Genomic DNA, 13,330 nt, shown 5'->3' on the forward strand with positions numbered 1-13,330 from the left:
AGCAAGGTTACCTGACCTGGAACAGCAGTGTGCCTTGGGACAATTTGAGGAGCAAAGGGAAGGCTCTTCCCACCTTTTCTTCCCCAGCGAGAAAACCTTCCACTGAGAGCCGGCAGTCCACCATCGGAGAGCTAACTGTGCTCGTATTTCCTTTCCTCTCCTATCTTAAATTTAAAATCCCGCTGGAAGGGAAACGTAGCAGGCTCAACCCTTCCACTGAAACTCTCTCTCTCTCTTCAAGTAAATTCTGTTTAATTCTATAAACACTTGCTGAGCACCCACTAACCTACTGTATGCCTGACACTGGGCTCGGTAGCACAAACACATACGTGAGTAAGAAAGACATGGTTTCTGCAATTTGAAAATTCCCACCATCCTTACACTCCTCGGGATGTGAACAGGGGTTTTCCTGGGTCCCCATTTGGGTCCTTGCAGGAATCAGACTCGCTGAGCTCAGATCGGGTCCCACCTCCTGCCTTCGGGTTGATGCACGCTCCTTTGCCTTTGAAGCCTCCTCCCTCGGACTAGCCCAGGAGGCAGCCACTCTGGCCTGGGAGCGGCTGTCTGGGCTGGAGGGGTGGTCCAATGGACTGACAGGAGACTTTCGTTTTCTTGGTGACAGTTTGTCCTGTGCTTTGGGTTACACTCTGAAGCATCTGATAAATTCAGACTTTTCTGACAATTTAAGAATCGCAGAGGCAGGAGTTTAGTCTGGCCCCTGGGGCAACTGAGATTCTTAGCCCAACCCCTTTAGCCCTTTTGATTAAAATGCAGGCATTTGGGTGCCTGGGTGGCTCAGTGGGTTAAGCTGCTGCCTTCGGCTCAGATCATGATCTCAGGGTCCTGGGATCGAGTCCTGCATCGGGCTCTCTGCTCAGCAGGGAGTCTGCTTCCTCCTCTCTCTCTCTCTGCCTGCCTCTCTGCCTACTTGTGATCTCTCTCTGTCAAATAAATAAATAAAATCTTTAAAAAAAATAAAATAAAATGCAGGCATTTAATATCATTAAACGGTGCTCCTAAACAGCCTCCAGCTTTACAAGTTAATTCCTCCTTCTTGTCTCTGCTAAGAAGGCTTTTCTTTTTTTTCTCTCTTGGTCCTTTTCTCCCTCCCTGATATCCCCTAATTCTCCCAGTCCTCCCCCGACCCCTACTCCAAGCCTTCTGCCATCCCTGGAGACACCAGCCTCTGTGGAAATGGCCAGCTTCTGGCCTCTCACATCCTGGGCTCCTCGTGCTCAGGGCCCTGCCCTCCATTCCAGCCCATACCTGTGGCCAGGCTGTGTCCTGGAATCCACTGGGTCTAGACTGTGGATCTCTGCCCCCCATGACCGTGCCCGCGGAGGTTGTGCCCCCTGACAGCAGCCGCCACAGTTGCCCTGAGTCCCTTGTAACAACCCTGCTCTTCAGGCTTCTGGGGACCCCTGGCTTACAGATGCCTCCACACCGTCCCCATCAACCAGTCTCCGCTGCCTGCACATACCTCCCTTCCCAGCTCAGGGTCCACGCTCCAGCTTCAAGCACCGATGGTCTCTATCCTAGACTCCTTCTTTCCCTCCTGCCCTGGCAGAAGCCCTGGCAAAACCCCATCCTCAATAAAAGCAGGCAGCAGCTTTCCACAGTTCTAGGAAGACTGGGCCACCTTGAAGTTCTGGTCTCCACCTCAAATGAGCACATAGCAGCATCCAGCAACCCAGCGACCCTGTGTCTCTAGACAACTCTTGATTCTGGGCCCTGGAAAGACGGCTCCACTTGCTCAGACTCTCAACAAGCTGACCGGCCTGTGGTGGTGAGCTGGTGGTTTTAACAGTTTATCTGGCTGAGTTGCCAAGGCATCCCTTTAATGTATTTTTATTTTTTTTTAAAGATTTTATTTATTTGTTAGAGAGAGAGAGAGAACACAGGCAGACAGAGTGGAAGGCAGAGGCAGAGGGAGAAGCAGGCTCCCTGCTGAGCAAGGAGCCCAATGTGGGACTGGATCCCAGGATGCTGGGATCATGACCTGAGCCAAAGGCAGCCGCTTAACCAACCGAGCCACCCAGACGTCCCTTTTTTTTTTTTTTAAAGATTTTATTTATTTATTTGACAGACGGAGATCATAGAGAAGCAGGCAGAGAGAGAGGAGGAAGCAGGCTCCCCGCTGAGCAGAGAGCCCGATGTGGGGCTCGATCCCAGAACCCTGGGATCATGACCCGAGCTGAAGGCAGAGGCTTTAACCCACTAAGCCACCCAGGCGTCCCCAGGCGCCCCTTTAATGTATTTTTAAAGTAAACTTTATTTTGAGATCATTATAAATTCACACGGAGTTGTAATGATACAGATATCTGTACCTCTATCCACTTTCGCCCAGGGGCGATAGTATAACGTCACAGCCAGGACACTAATGTCGACACAGTCAAGATACAAAACACCTCCATTACCACAAGGATCACTTCTGTCATCCTTTCACAGAGACCCGCGTTCTTCCTCATTCCATCCCTGATACCTGGCAACCCTCATCTGCTCTCTACTTCTATCATTTTGTCATTTTGAGAGTGTTCTATAAGAGGACTCATAAAAGGAGGCTGGGTTGGCTCAGTTGGTTGGGCATCTGCCTTCGGCTCAGGTCATGATCCAGGGTCCATGATCCATGATCAAGCCCTGCATTGGGCTCCCTGCTCAGCGGGGAGCCTGCTTCTCCCTCTGCCTGCCACTCTCCCTTGCTTATGCTCTCCTTCTCTCTGACAAATAAATAAATAAAACCACTAAAAAAATAAATGGATGCCTAGAGTACAATATCTTTTGGAATGGGATTTTTTTCTTCCCCTACATAGGACATTATGTTGAGTAAATTTAAAAAAATACGGTTCCAAAAGAGCCTATACTGTGTGATCCAAGTTGCGATACATATCAAGGGTTTGTTCCTTTTTCTTGTTGGTTAGCATTTCACGGTAGGGATGCACCATTCACCCATTCACCCACTGAAGGACATCTGGGCTGTCTCTAGGTTTTTTACCGTGACAAGCCGCTATGAACATTGCTGTGCAGATTTTTGTATGAATGTCAGTTTTCATTTCTCTGGGATAAATGCCCAAGAGCACAACTGCTGGGTTGGATTGTAGGCACATGTTTCGTTTTGTAAGAAACTTCCCATGATCTTGTCCAAGGTGACTTTACCAGTTTGCATTCCCAGAAGGAATGTATAAGTGATTCAGTCTCTCCATAACCTTACCAGCATTTGCTGTTATTATAACTTTTAGTTTCAGCCATTCTGGTAGATGTGCCATGTTATCTTATTGTGGTTTGAATTTGCATTTCCCAAGATGTTTAATGATCTTGAACGTGTTTTCACGTGCTATTCACCATCTGTATCTCCTTTTCAGTGAAGCTTCCATTCATACCTTTTGCCCATTTTTCTAACTGAATTGTTTGTTTTTTGCACAGCTGAGTTTTGAGAGTTCTTTATGTATTTTAGATATTGGTCCTTCGTCAGATATGCAGTTTGCAAGTATTTTCTCCCAGTCTGTAGCTTGTCTTCTGATTCTCACAGAGCAAAAGCTTTTCATTCTGATGTGGTCCAATTGCAACCACACATTGAAAAAGCAAAGTGCTTTTGCATATTTTTAAAAATATTTTATTTATTTATTTGAGAGAGAGAGTGAGAGAGAGAAAGCAGGAGAATGGGGAGTGTCAGAGGGAGAAACGGACTCCCTGCTGAGCAAGGAGCCCAAGGATGGTCTTGATCCCAGGACCCTGGGATCATGACCTGAGCTGAAGGCAGATGTTTAACCAACTGAGCCACCCAGGTGCCCTGCTTTTGCATCTTTATAAAAAAAAAATAGTTGAGCATTTTTGTGTGGATTTACTACAATTTAATTTTAATAACAGCTCTGTTTAATAATTGGCTCACAAAATCCTTGGAAACTTCACAGTAGGTTCTCTGAGCCATTACAGGCATATGCCAGGCCAGCCCCCCCACCCCCATTTTGCCTACAGCCTCAGTATTTGACCTTGATCCCTACTTCAGTGACTAAAAAGAAGTTGTGTGCAAATTCCCTTCCCTCATCTCTAGACTTACAAACCCTGGTACTGCCCAACTCAGCCCTGCCCATTCTTCTTTCTCCTCCTAAGAAGAAAGGGGTCTATCCCTCCTCCCATGGGGCCAGGTCTCCTGGCTGCTAATTCTGGCTCCACCGACTTCTTTAGAACTGCCCCCCCACACAACATTTAGCCCCTCCTGCCTGGGCTCTCCGAATTAAAACAAATTGCTTCCCTCTCAGCCTTGAGCCCTCCCACCCTGCCAGCCTAACCCCCCTACTGCTTCTCCCTGAACGAACTTGTTCCAAGAATCAGTTTCTGCTTCTTCCTCCTCCTTTTCTCTTCCTCCTCCTCAATCTACCCCAGTCTCCCTTCAGTCAAGCCCTATCCCCTCAGGGTCACTAGTGACTGACCTGTCCCTGAATCCGGGGGACACCTGTGTGTCCCCACCTGCCTGACTCCCTATGGCGTTCCACATGGTGGATCACACCATTTTGCTCAAGACACATCCAGTCATCCCCAGTTCTGTCATTCAGCCTGTCTGTCCCCTGAATCCTGCCTTTCTCTTCCCCCGTTGCCTGGTTCTGGTCCCTGTGATCCCTCATTCAGATATGGCAGCAGCCTCCTAACTGATCTGTCCCGTCCTCCTTTTGATGCATCCTTCCCACTGCAGCCAGAGAGATCTTTCTAGTAATCTTTTAAAAAATGATTTCTCTATTTGACAGAGAGAGAGATCACCAGTAGGCAGAAAGGTAGGCAGCGAGAGGGGGGAATCAGGCTCCTTGCCGAGCAGAGAGCCCAACGTGGGGCTCCATCCCAGGACACTGAGATCACGACCTGAGCCGAAGGCAGAGGCTTAACCCACTGAGCCACCCAGGTGCCCTGAGAGATCTTTCTAAAGTGCCAGTCAGGGTATCTGGGTGGCTCAGGGGGTTAAGCCTCTGCCTTCGGCTCAGGTCGTGATCTCAGGGTCCTGGGATCGAGTCCCACATCAGGCTCTCTGCTCGGCAGGGAGCCTGATTCCCCTCTCTCTCTCTCTCTCTGCCTGACTCTCAGCCTACTTGTGATCTCTGTCTGTGTGTCAAATAAATAAAATCTTAAAAAAAAAAAATAAAGTGCCAATCGGACCATGGGGCTCAGCTTCAAAGCTCCCCCTGGTTTTCACAGCTCCCAGGTCCAGTCCATCTGAGGTGGTCCAGCATGAACTGGCCTGGCTGACTCTCTTTTTTGTCCCATATGCTCTGGGCTTCATTCAGGTGCTCATTGGGCCTCCCACCCACCTACCCCCCCCTTTGTAAAAAATGGAGATGTTGTTCACGGACCATACAATTCACTATTTTAAGGCGTAAAAGGAAAATTCGTCAGTTTTAGGGTATTCGCAAGGTTGTGCAACCATCACCACTAGCTAACATTTTTATCCCCAAAAGAAACGCAGTCCCTTTAGCAGTCACTCCTTATTTGTCCCCTCCCAGCCCTGACAACCTTAATCTCCTTTCTTTATGCACTGACAGATTCTGAACGTTTTGTATAAATAGAATCATACCACATAGGGCCTTTTGTGTCTGGCTGTTTTCCCTTGGCATCACGTTTCCAAGGTTCCAAAGCCTCTCTCTTGCTTTGGGGACTTCAGAAACACTGTTACTCTCACCGCAAGGCACCTCCTGCGTCCCCTTTACCTGGAGAACTTCTGCTCAGCCCTTGGGTTTTTAGCTCACCTCTTCTTTTGGGGGTCCTTTCCTGCTGTAGTCCTCTGGCCACTAGGCACCGCTGGGACCCTGCTGTAGATTTTCTCCCAGCAGAAACCCCCATCACAAGATGTAACTTCCCTAGTAATTTGTTTTCCTGCTAGACATATGCTCCATCAGGACAAAGCCCCATGCTCGACTCTCCTTCACTCCAGTCCCTAGCTAGGGCCAGGCGCCTAAGCACGTGCAGCTTGAAAAAAGTCAGTCCACTGGCCTTCTGGCAGGGTCCCCTGGTAATTCAGCAGAAACATCTCAAAGCCTCGTTGCTTGTCCTCCTGTTCTTTTCTGCCTTTCTCCTCTCTGGCATCAGGATGGCATTAGGGGTGTGTAGGGTAGGGTTCTGGACAAGGCCCTCTATCCTTCTGTAGCATGTGAGGGGACTAGCTATGGGGCAATCTGCTTCCCCTGGCAAGGGTGGGGTGAGGCCTTGTGAATTTGGGAAGAGGCTGTAGAGCTGGGGAGAGAGGGAAGAAGAGATCCTGGTGAGTGTAATCAGCAGAAGGGAAAGGAAATAGGAGTGACCTGGGCTCCCCACCCCCACCCACAGCTGGGGTCCTGGCATTTCTAGGTAGGTGGGGCCTCTGTGCAGGCTTGGGGCAGGGTCCATAAGGCTAGGATTGCCAAACTTAGCAAAGAAAAATACAGGGCACTAGTTAAATCTGAATTGTAGCAGCGATGAATCCTTTTTTAGTACAAGTATATCCCAGATGAGCAACAGAGCAATTCTGCATGGGACACGCTTCTCCTAAATACATACACTGGTAAGCTTCGGGACCTGAGTGTAGGGTGATATTTCTGTGGGTAGGGACCTTTCGAATATCCCTTCAAATCTTCATGCAAAGACGAAAAATTGCTGGTTTGCTCTACTCTGATTATTATATTATGATTGCTCGGTTTGGCTGCTGACAGCAACAGTGTGGGATAATAACAGATCAGGCACAGACTGGTGGTGAGATTGAAATGAGCTCAAGGTAAAGCACTAATTAAAGGGTCTGGACTCTCCGAGGTTCGCAGAGCTGAGGAGAAAGGAGGAGCCTTTGCGGGGGAAGGAGCTGCAGGCAGTCAGGGTTCTGACCCCGACAACGCAGGTGACTGGCGCCCGCCTTCCCGGCCAGTGCCCTCCGACCGGTCCTGGAGTTGGGGGACAACATTTGAGCTCCCCCCGCATCCGCAGCGCGGAGCCGGCCCGCTTGGACTAGGTGGGACCTGGGGGCGCCGGGGCGCCTCTAGCCCCCTTCACCCCATCTGCTTCGCTGGACTCCGTGTTGCTGACTCAAGGGAAGAAAAGATGAAGAGAAAGAAGGGGAAAAGCCAACAGACAAAACCAACAATAAAGGCAAATTTGCTGAGCCGGTGGAATTCTCTCCCCAGACGCAGCAAGTGAGCGGGCGTCTGGGAATCAGCGGGCCAGGCGGCGGCGCGCTTCTCACCCGCGCCGCACCCGCGCCTCCCCAGGCCAGGAGCGGGGATCGGCATGGGGATCGGGAGGAAGACCTGTACCCGAAGAGGACTGAGTCCCTCGCGGACCGGCTCAGCGGGCGGGCAACTGCCACCCGCTTCCCGCCATCTGGCCCGAGGGTGCGGGCAGCAAGGGCATTTCTGGAAATGATAAATCTCCAGGATAAAAAGACGAGGGAAGGAGCAACTTAGCTGTTCCACGAGGATTTGGGGGTGGGCTGTCTCCTCTCACTCGCTTCTATCCTGTTGAGATTCCTAATCACTTTTCCGGGGAGAAACAGAGAATACAGCCAGCGTGATCACTGGGTTGAGAAGGAGATAATGTAACAGGGCAGGTGCCTGTGCTAGCATATCTCCTTCCAGGACCCTCCCAGACCCACCAAAGACAGCTCTGGCCATCTTCCTGGAGCATTGGTTATGTGCCTGATCCCGCGCAAAGATTTTGGGGGCATTATCTCATCCATCATCACAAATAGCCCAGAGCTGGGAGAGATTAAGTAATTTGCCCAAATCATGCAGCTCATAAATGGAGGGCTGTCTGCGTCTGAGCCCATTTTTTTTTTTTTAAGATTTTATTTATTTATTTGACAGAGAGAGAGAGAGAGTGCACAGGAACAGGGGGAGCAGCAGGCGGAGGGGGACTGGAGAAACAGGCTCCCTGCTGAGCAGAGAACCAGGATGTATGCGGGACTGGATCCCAGGATCCTGGGATCATGACCTGAGCCCAAGGCAGACACTTAACTGACTGAGCCACCCAGGTACCCCCTGAACCTAGCTTTTAATCCTCAACCATCCTGTCTCTTGCTGTACTGAGAGAAGGCTTCAGACTCCTTCTCAACACAGCACTCCAGATAGCCACTGGTCACAGACCCAAGTTGGTGCATGAAATAAAACTTGTTTTCCAAATGCCTTATGTTGGTGTGTGGGCTCAAGCAAATAATTGTGGCTGTTGGATGACTTGACTGGGTGTCTTCCCACCTGATACATTTATTTACGGGATTGCATAATAGTAAATCTAGAACAGACGTAAGAAATGGAGTCCATGGGGCGCCTGGGTGGCTCAGTGGGTTAAAGCCTCTGCCTTCAGCTCAGGTCATGATCCTGGGGTCCTGGGATCGAGCCCCACATCAGGCTCTCTGCTCGGCAGGGAGCCTGCTTCCCCTGTCTCTCTCTGCTTGCCTCTCTGCCTACTTGTGATCTCTGTCAAATAAATAAATAAAATCTTAAAAAAAAAAAAGAAAGAAAGAAAGAAAGAAAAAGAAATGGAGTCCAGGATGCAGATATGCAGATAAGGAATCTGAGGCCCAGAGAAGTGAACACACGTGCCCAGGGCTACCCAGCTTCAGGATTAGAATCCCTGTGTCTGCGTCCCAGCGCAAGACCCTTGTTAGCCCTCCTACATGGCTTTGTTTCTCTCCCTAAGACCAGGCTGCGTACCTGAACCCCAGACGTAGGCTACTGCCTGACCTCCCCCTTCAGATGGGCTTGGAAGCCCAGAGGCCGACCAGGTCCCCAGGGCAACTCGGTTCCCATCTCACCTGTTTTAGATGGCCCCGAGGCTGTCTTTTCAGATGCTTGATGCATGGTCACAAAATGTAGCAATCACAAAGATATCCCACTTACACACACACAAACACACACACACACACACACCCCTTTTTGTTTACCCTCATTAAATATTGTATTATTTCAACAACTATTTGTATATAAATGAGTGTGAACAGTGCTGAGTATAAAACTCAGCAGCAGGGCACCTGGGGGATTCATTTGGAAGAGCTCAGGTTCCTAAGTTCGAGCCCCCTGTTGGGTATAGAGAGCACTTAGAATAAATAAATAACATTTAAAAGCCAACAGGAAGGGCTCCCACAGGTGGGACCTGCCGGGGCTGCCCCAGGTTCTGTGCGTCTCCCTTTCCTCTCCCACCTGTCTTACCATCTAAACAGCACAGAGACTCGAGAGGGTTGACTAGAGAGCTTCGGTGACTTGACCCACTCACCCTGCTGGAGTGACAAGACATGGACCAAACCCCAGGTGTCCTGATTCAGGCCAGCGTGTGATTTATTGAAGACGATCCCCCAAATTCCTCCCCCTCTACAGATCTGTCAGGATTCCTGAAAAATTGCCATTAGAGTTCCCCAACCCCCTTACTATTGGAGGGTTTGCGGGGGCGGGGGGGCTTCAAGAACATCCCTTTAAAGAAATCATGGTGGAAGGAGCCTTTCATTAGCACTGTGACTGGACAAGGATTTGGGCTCCTACAGAGGTGAAGGCGTCAGGGAGGGCATGGCAGGGCATCAAGGACCTCAACGGCCACCTCTGCATGCTTCCCACAGCTCCGGGAACCCCTGTTCCTTGGTGCAGCTGTCTGCTCCACTCGCTTCTCTTTTTGCTCCTTTTCGCTTTCTCCAGAGTCCGGCATATAGTAGGCACTCAAGAAATGTTTACAGCTATCTTTACCCCAGCTCCGCCTATGCCCGGTTTTAAAGGGCCTGATCAGAACCTGCCAGGAGTGGCCAAAGGGCCGCCCTTTGTGCTCCTCCCCCAACCCTCCCACCCACACGCAGCCTGAAGATGAGCACAGCGACTAGGAGGCCACAGGATTCCTCTAGAAATGTTTTTCATAATCGAGGCTCCAGCAAGGGACTTGGGAATTCCTTAAACAGCCAGTGTGCATTTGGGCATAAACACTTGGCCTGCCAGCTCCCCAGCATGTCTATTAAAGGCATCAATCAACCAGCCCTCCTGGGCAGGCAGCGCTGAGCAGGGCAGCTCCAGACCTCCAGGATGATGCTGCCCCAAGCCCCCTGGGGCTGCCGGTTCTGGGCCAGTGCCTCCTTCTTTGCCCTGGGCCCCCTGCAGCCCACAGCTGGCCCCAGAGACAGCAGCTGCTCATCCTCCCTCCCAGGCTGGGGACACATCTGCGCTTGGCAGCGCCCAGATTAATCCCTATTACCTTCCCCGCTGACTGTGCAGGAGCAGAGCCGTGCCTCCCATTCCCACCCCTGTCTCCTGGGAAAACAAAGCCGAATGTTCCCGCAGCCAATGTCCTCGCTAACCAAGGAGATTATGACTGCATCCTGTTCTCGGAAGAGCGAGGCCAGAGTGTGTTCTGGGCAGGCAGGCACCGAGGGATCTCGGAGCTCCCCAAACGGGGCAAGCGGAGCTAGGCTGAGAGACTGAGTGATGCAACACTGGCGAGTGGAGACGGGAGAAAATTCAAGAGAGAAAGGGGTGAGGGAGGAGGAGGAAAGGCTCTTTTGTGGGAGATTTTATTTATTTTAATTATCTTGGAAGTCAGATTGCAAGTAGCATCAGGAGTGGAAAAGCAATAGAGAAGCAGGGAATGGAAAAAGTTGAGATCTCGGGCAGCTGGTGCGTGCCTTGGGGAACCTGTGGGGTTGGGGGGGCTTGCTGCGTGTCCAACCCCATACCAAAGGCAGAATGCCAGGAGTCACCCACCCTGGACACAGACAGGTGACCATGAGAGAGGAACTTCCTGCCCGCATTTTGCTAGGAGACAACGTCCTGGAGAGGAAGGATCACGGCACTCTGGTTCATTTCTATAGCTAATACGCCAGCTACAGAGCCTAGTATAGAGTAATTGCTCAATAAATAAGAGCTACGTGCTAGGAGCTCCTTGAAGCGCTTTGCACAGGTTAACCCATTTTATCCTTTCACAAAGTTATGAGATAAATACTATCATCTTCATTTTTCAGAAGTGGAAGGACAGAAAGGTTAAGTTACTTGCTCAAGGTCACAGAGTTAGAAAACAGCAGAGCTTGGATGTGAACCCATGCAGATCGGTTTGAGAGATGGTGCTTTTACCGTGCTCTACAGACTCTTGAAAGGAAGAGAGCAGAAAGAAAGAAAAATATCTTTGCCGTGGAGCTGAAAGAGACCTGGATGTCATTTAGAGGCAACTCTTTGTTTTATCAGCTAAGAATTAAAGAGGAGAAGAGACTGGTCCAAGAGCCTGGCACCAGCCAGCAACTGGCAGAGCTCGGATTAAAACCCACATCTCCCTGGGCCTCCTTTCTATCCCACCTGCTTGTCTTGGAAAAGAACAACCAGTGCCCTCTAGTGTTCTTGCAAACTGGCCTTTTAATAGCTTTCGTGCTGGGCACCTGGGTGGCTCAGTTGGTTAGGTGTTTGCCTTTGTCTGAGGTCATGATCCCAGGGTCCTGGGATTGAGTCTTGCATCAGGATCCCTGCTCAGTGGAGAGTCTGCTTCTCCTTTTCCCTCTGCTTCTCCCTTCTTCTTTGTGCTCTCTCCCTCTCTCAAATAAATAAAATCTTAAAAAAAAAAATAGCATTGGTGTCCACCAGGCTTGGGCCTCTTTCCTCTCTCCCCACCCCCCGGCCACCACCCTGCTCTAGGCTGTTTTCATGTGAGGTCTTCAGGCCTCGGCAGCCCAGCTGAGCAAGAAGACAGCGATGCCAGGAGGTGAGCACGAGGAGTCGCTGTGGGAAGCCACCCAGGTTGGTCCACAGCAACCAGGGCTCTAAGCTGTCTGAGGTGCCTGGCCTTCTTTGGCCGGGCCCGGGGCGTGTGGGTGTCCAGGGTGGACGTTCTGTTCTCACGCTGAGCCATCAATTACCAGTTCTTTGGCCACCTGAATACTTAAAATTTTCAGGGTAATTTTTCTCCCAAGGCATTTGTTCTGGATCGCTAATGTCTGATATGGAGGATATCATTTTTGATTTAACATATTTAAAACTCATTTTTCCCCTAGACAAGACAAATTGAATTTGTATCTTCCCATATGGAGCTTTTCAAAAAGATCAGTGCTGGGATGCACTGGGTTCCCAGAGTGATGTCATTTGATTAGTCCTGACATTCTTTTTCCACTTATGGGGGGGGTGAGTCATTGCAGACGTTCCAACTGGGAGAAGTGTGATTGGGTTTTTTTCTCCTATGGGGGAAATCCTTTCAGATGGATAAGTTTCTGGCATCTGATATTTTCCTCTGCCACCTGGCGGAAACTTCTAGAATAGAAGCGTCCCAACATCACATAACCTGATCATCTAGGGAAGGCTTCAGCTAGGTCAGGGAAGGCATAGTTAGCTGTCTAGGCGCCTTCTCTTCTGGCCCATGCAGGTTTTGATAAGTCTGTCCCATTCACCTCAGACAATGCCAGATCTACTAACCCTCCATCTTTGTGGGGCCTGGGGCCAACACAGTAGGTTTCCCAGAGTTCTCTTGGGCTGGGTCATTTCCTCTCTGGCCTGTTTGTCCTGCTGAGTGGAGGGACAGGACTGGAAGGGTGGGGACAGGGCCTACTTTTGTAGGGGGCACCATTTACCTCTTCACTCTGGCTTTCTCTGGATACTGGCAGAATGTTGGGATGAGAGGATGGCATGGAAGTTTCCAGGGACAGGACAAGGAATGGAAGGTTCCCCAGAAGCTTTCCTCCTGTGAAAGGGACTCTATCCCAGTTCCTCTGGGTCCATTCTTCCTTTGGTAGCGAGCAGAATTTGTGAGTTGTGTGGAAACCAAACCAACGAGGACCGCCAGGCAGCTCTCCGACTGGGCATTTCAGTACAGAGGACAGGCCCAGAGGGGAAAGGCAAGGAGGTGGGTAAGGAAGAGCTGAGTCCTCAGAAGGGAAGCCCTCAGCCTCTCAGGGTGGGGTTTCTACCCAGGCCTGCAATTTCCCCAGCATTCCAGGCCCTTCCAGACTTGTCCCTTCCCTGTCTGTAGGCCAAAGTCTCAATTCCATGCGTGGCCCAGCCGCCAGCCTCTCGGAGGAGAGAAGGAGCTAGGGAGGAGTGCAGGGCTTCCCCAGCACTCCTGAAGCATAGACGTGGGCTCCTGGGTGCTTGTCCTGTACCTAGAATTGCTCTCCAGGGGACCGGGCTGGGACTGCCTCTCTTGGACTTGCTCATGGGTGTGTCCAAGGGCAGTCAGGCTGGGCTCCAGCCATACCTGTTGGTGCCTCTGTGACCCTGTGTTCATGTTTGGGTCCTTCTGACATACCATGGTTTACATACTGCAAAATAGCTCTTTTGGGAATTTAGCTCTGATTAGCTTTGCAGCAATAAAGTCTAATCTTGGTTAAATAGACGAAACCTAGAATAAATGTCTGTCTAATCCTTGCCAATATTTTCCTTCT

The sequence above is a fragment of the Mustela nivalis genome (assembly GCF_964662115.1).
Source record: "Mustela nivalis genome assembly, chromosome: 12".
NCBI lineage: Eukaryota > Metazoa > Chordata > Mammalia > Carnivora > Mustelidae > Mustela > Mustela nivalis.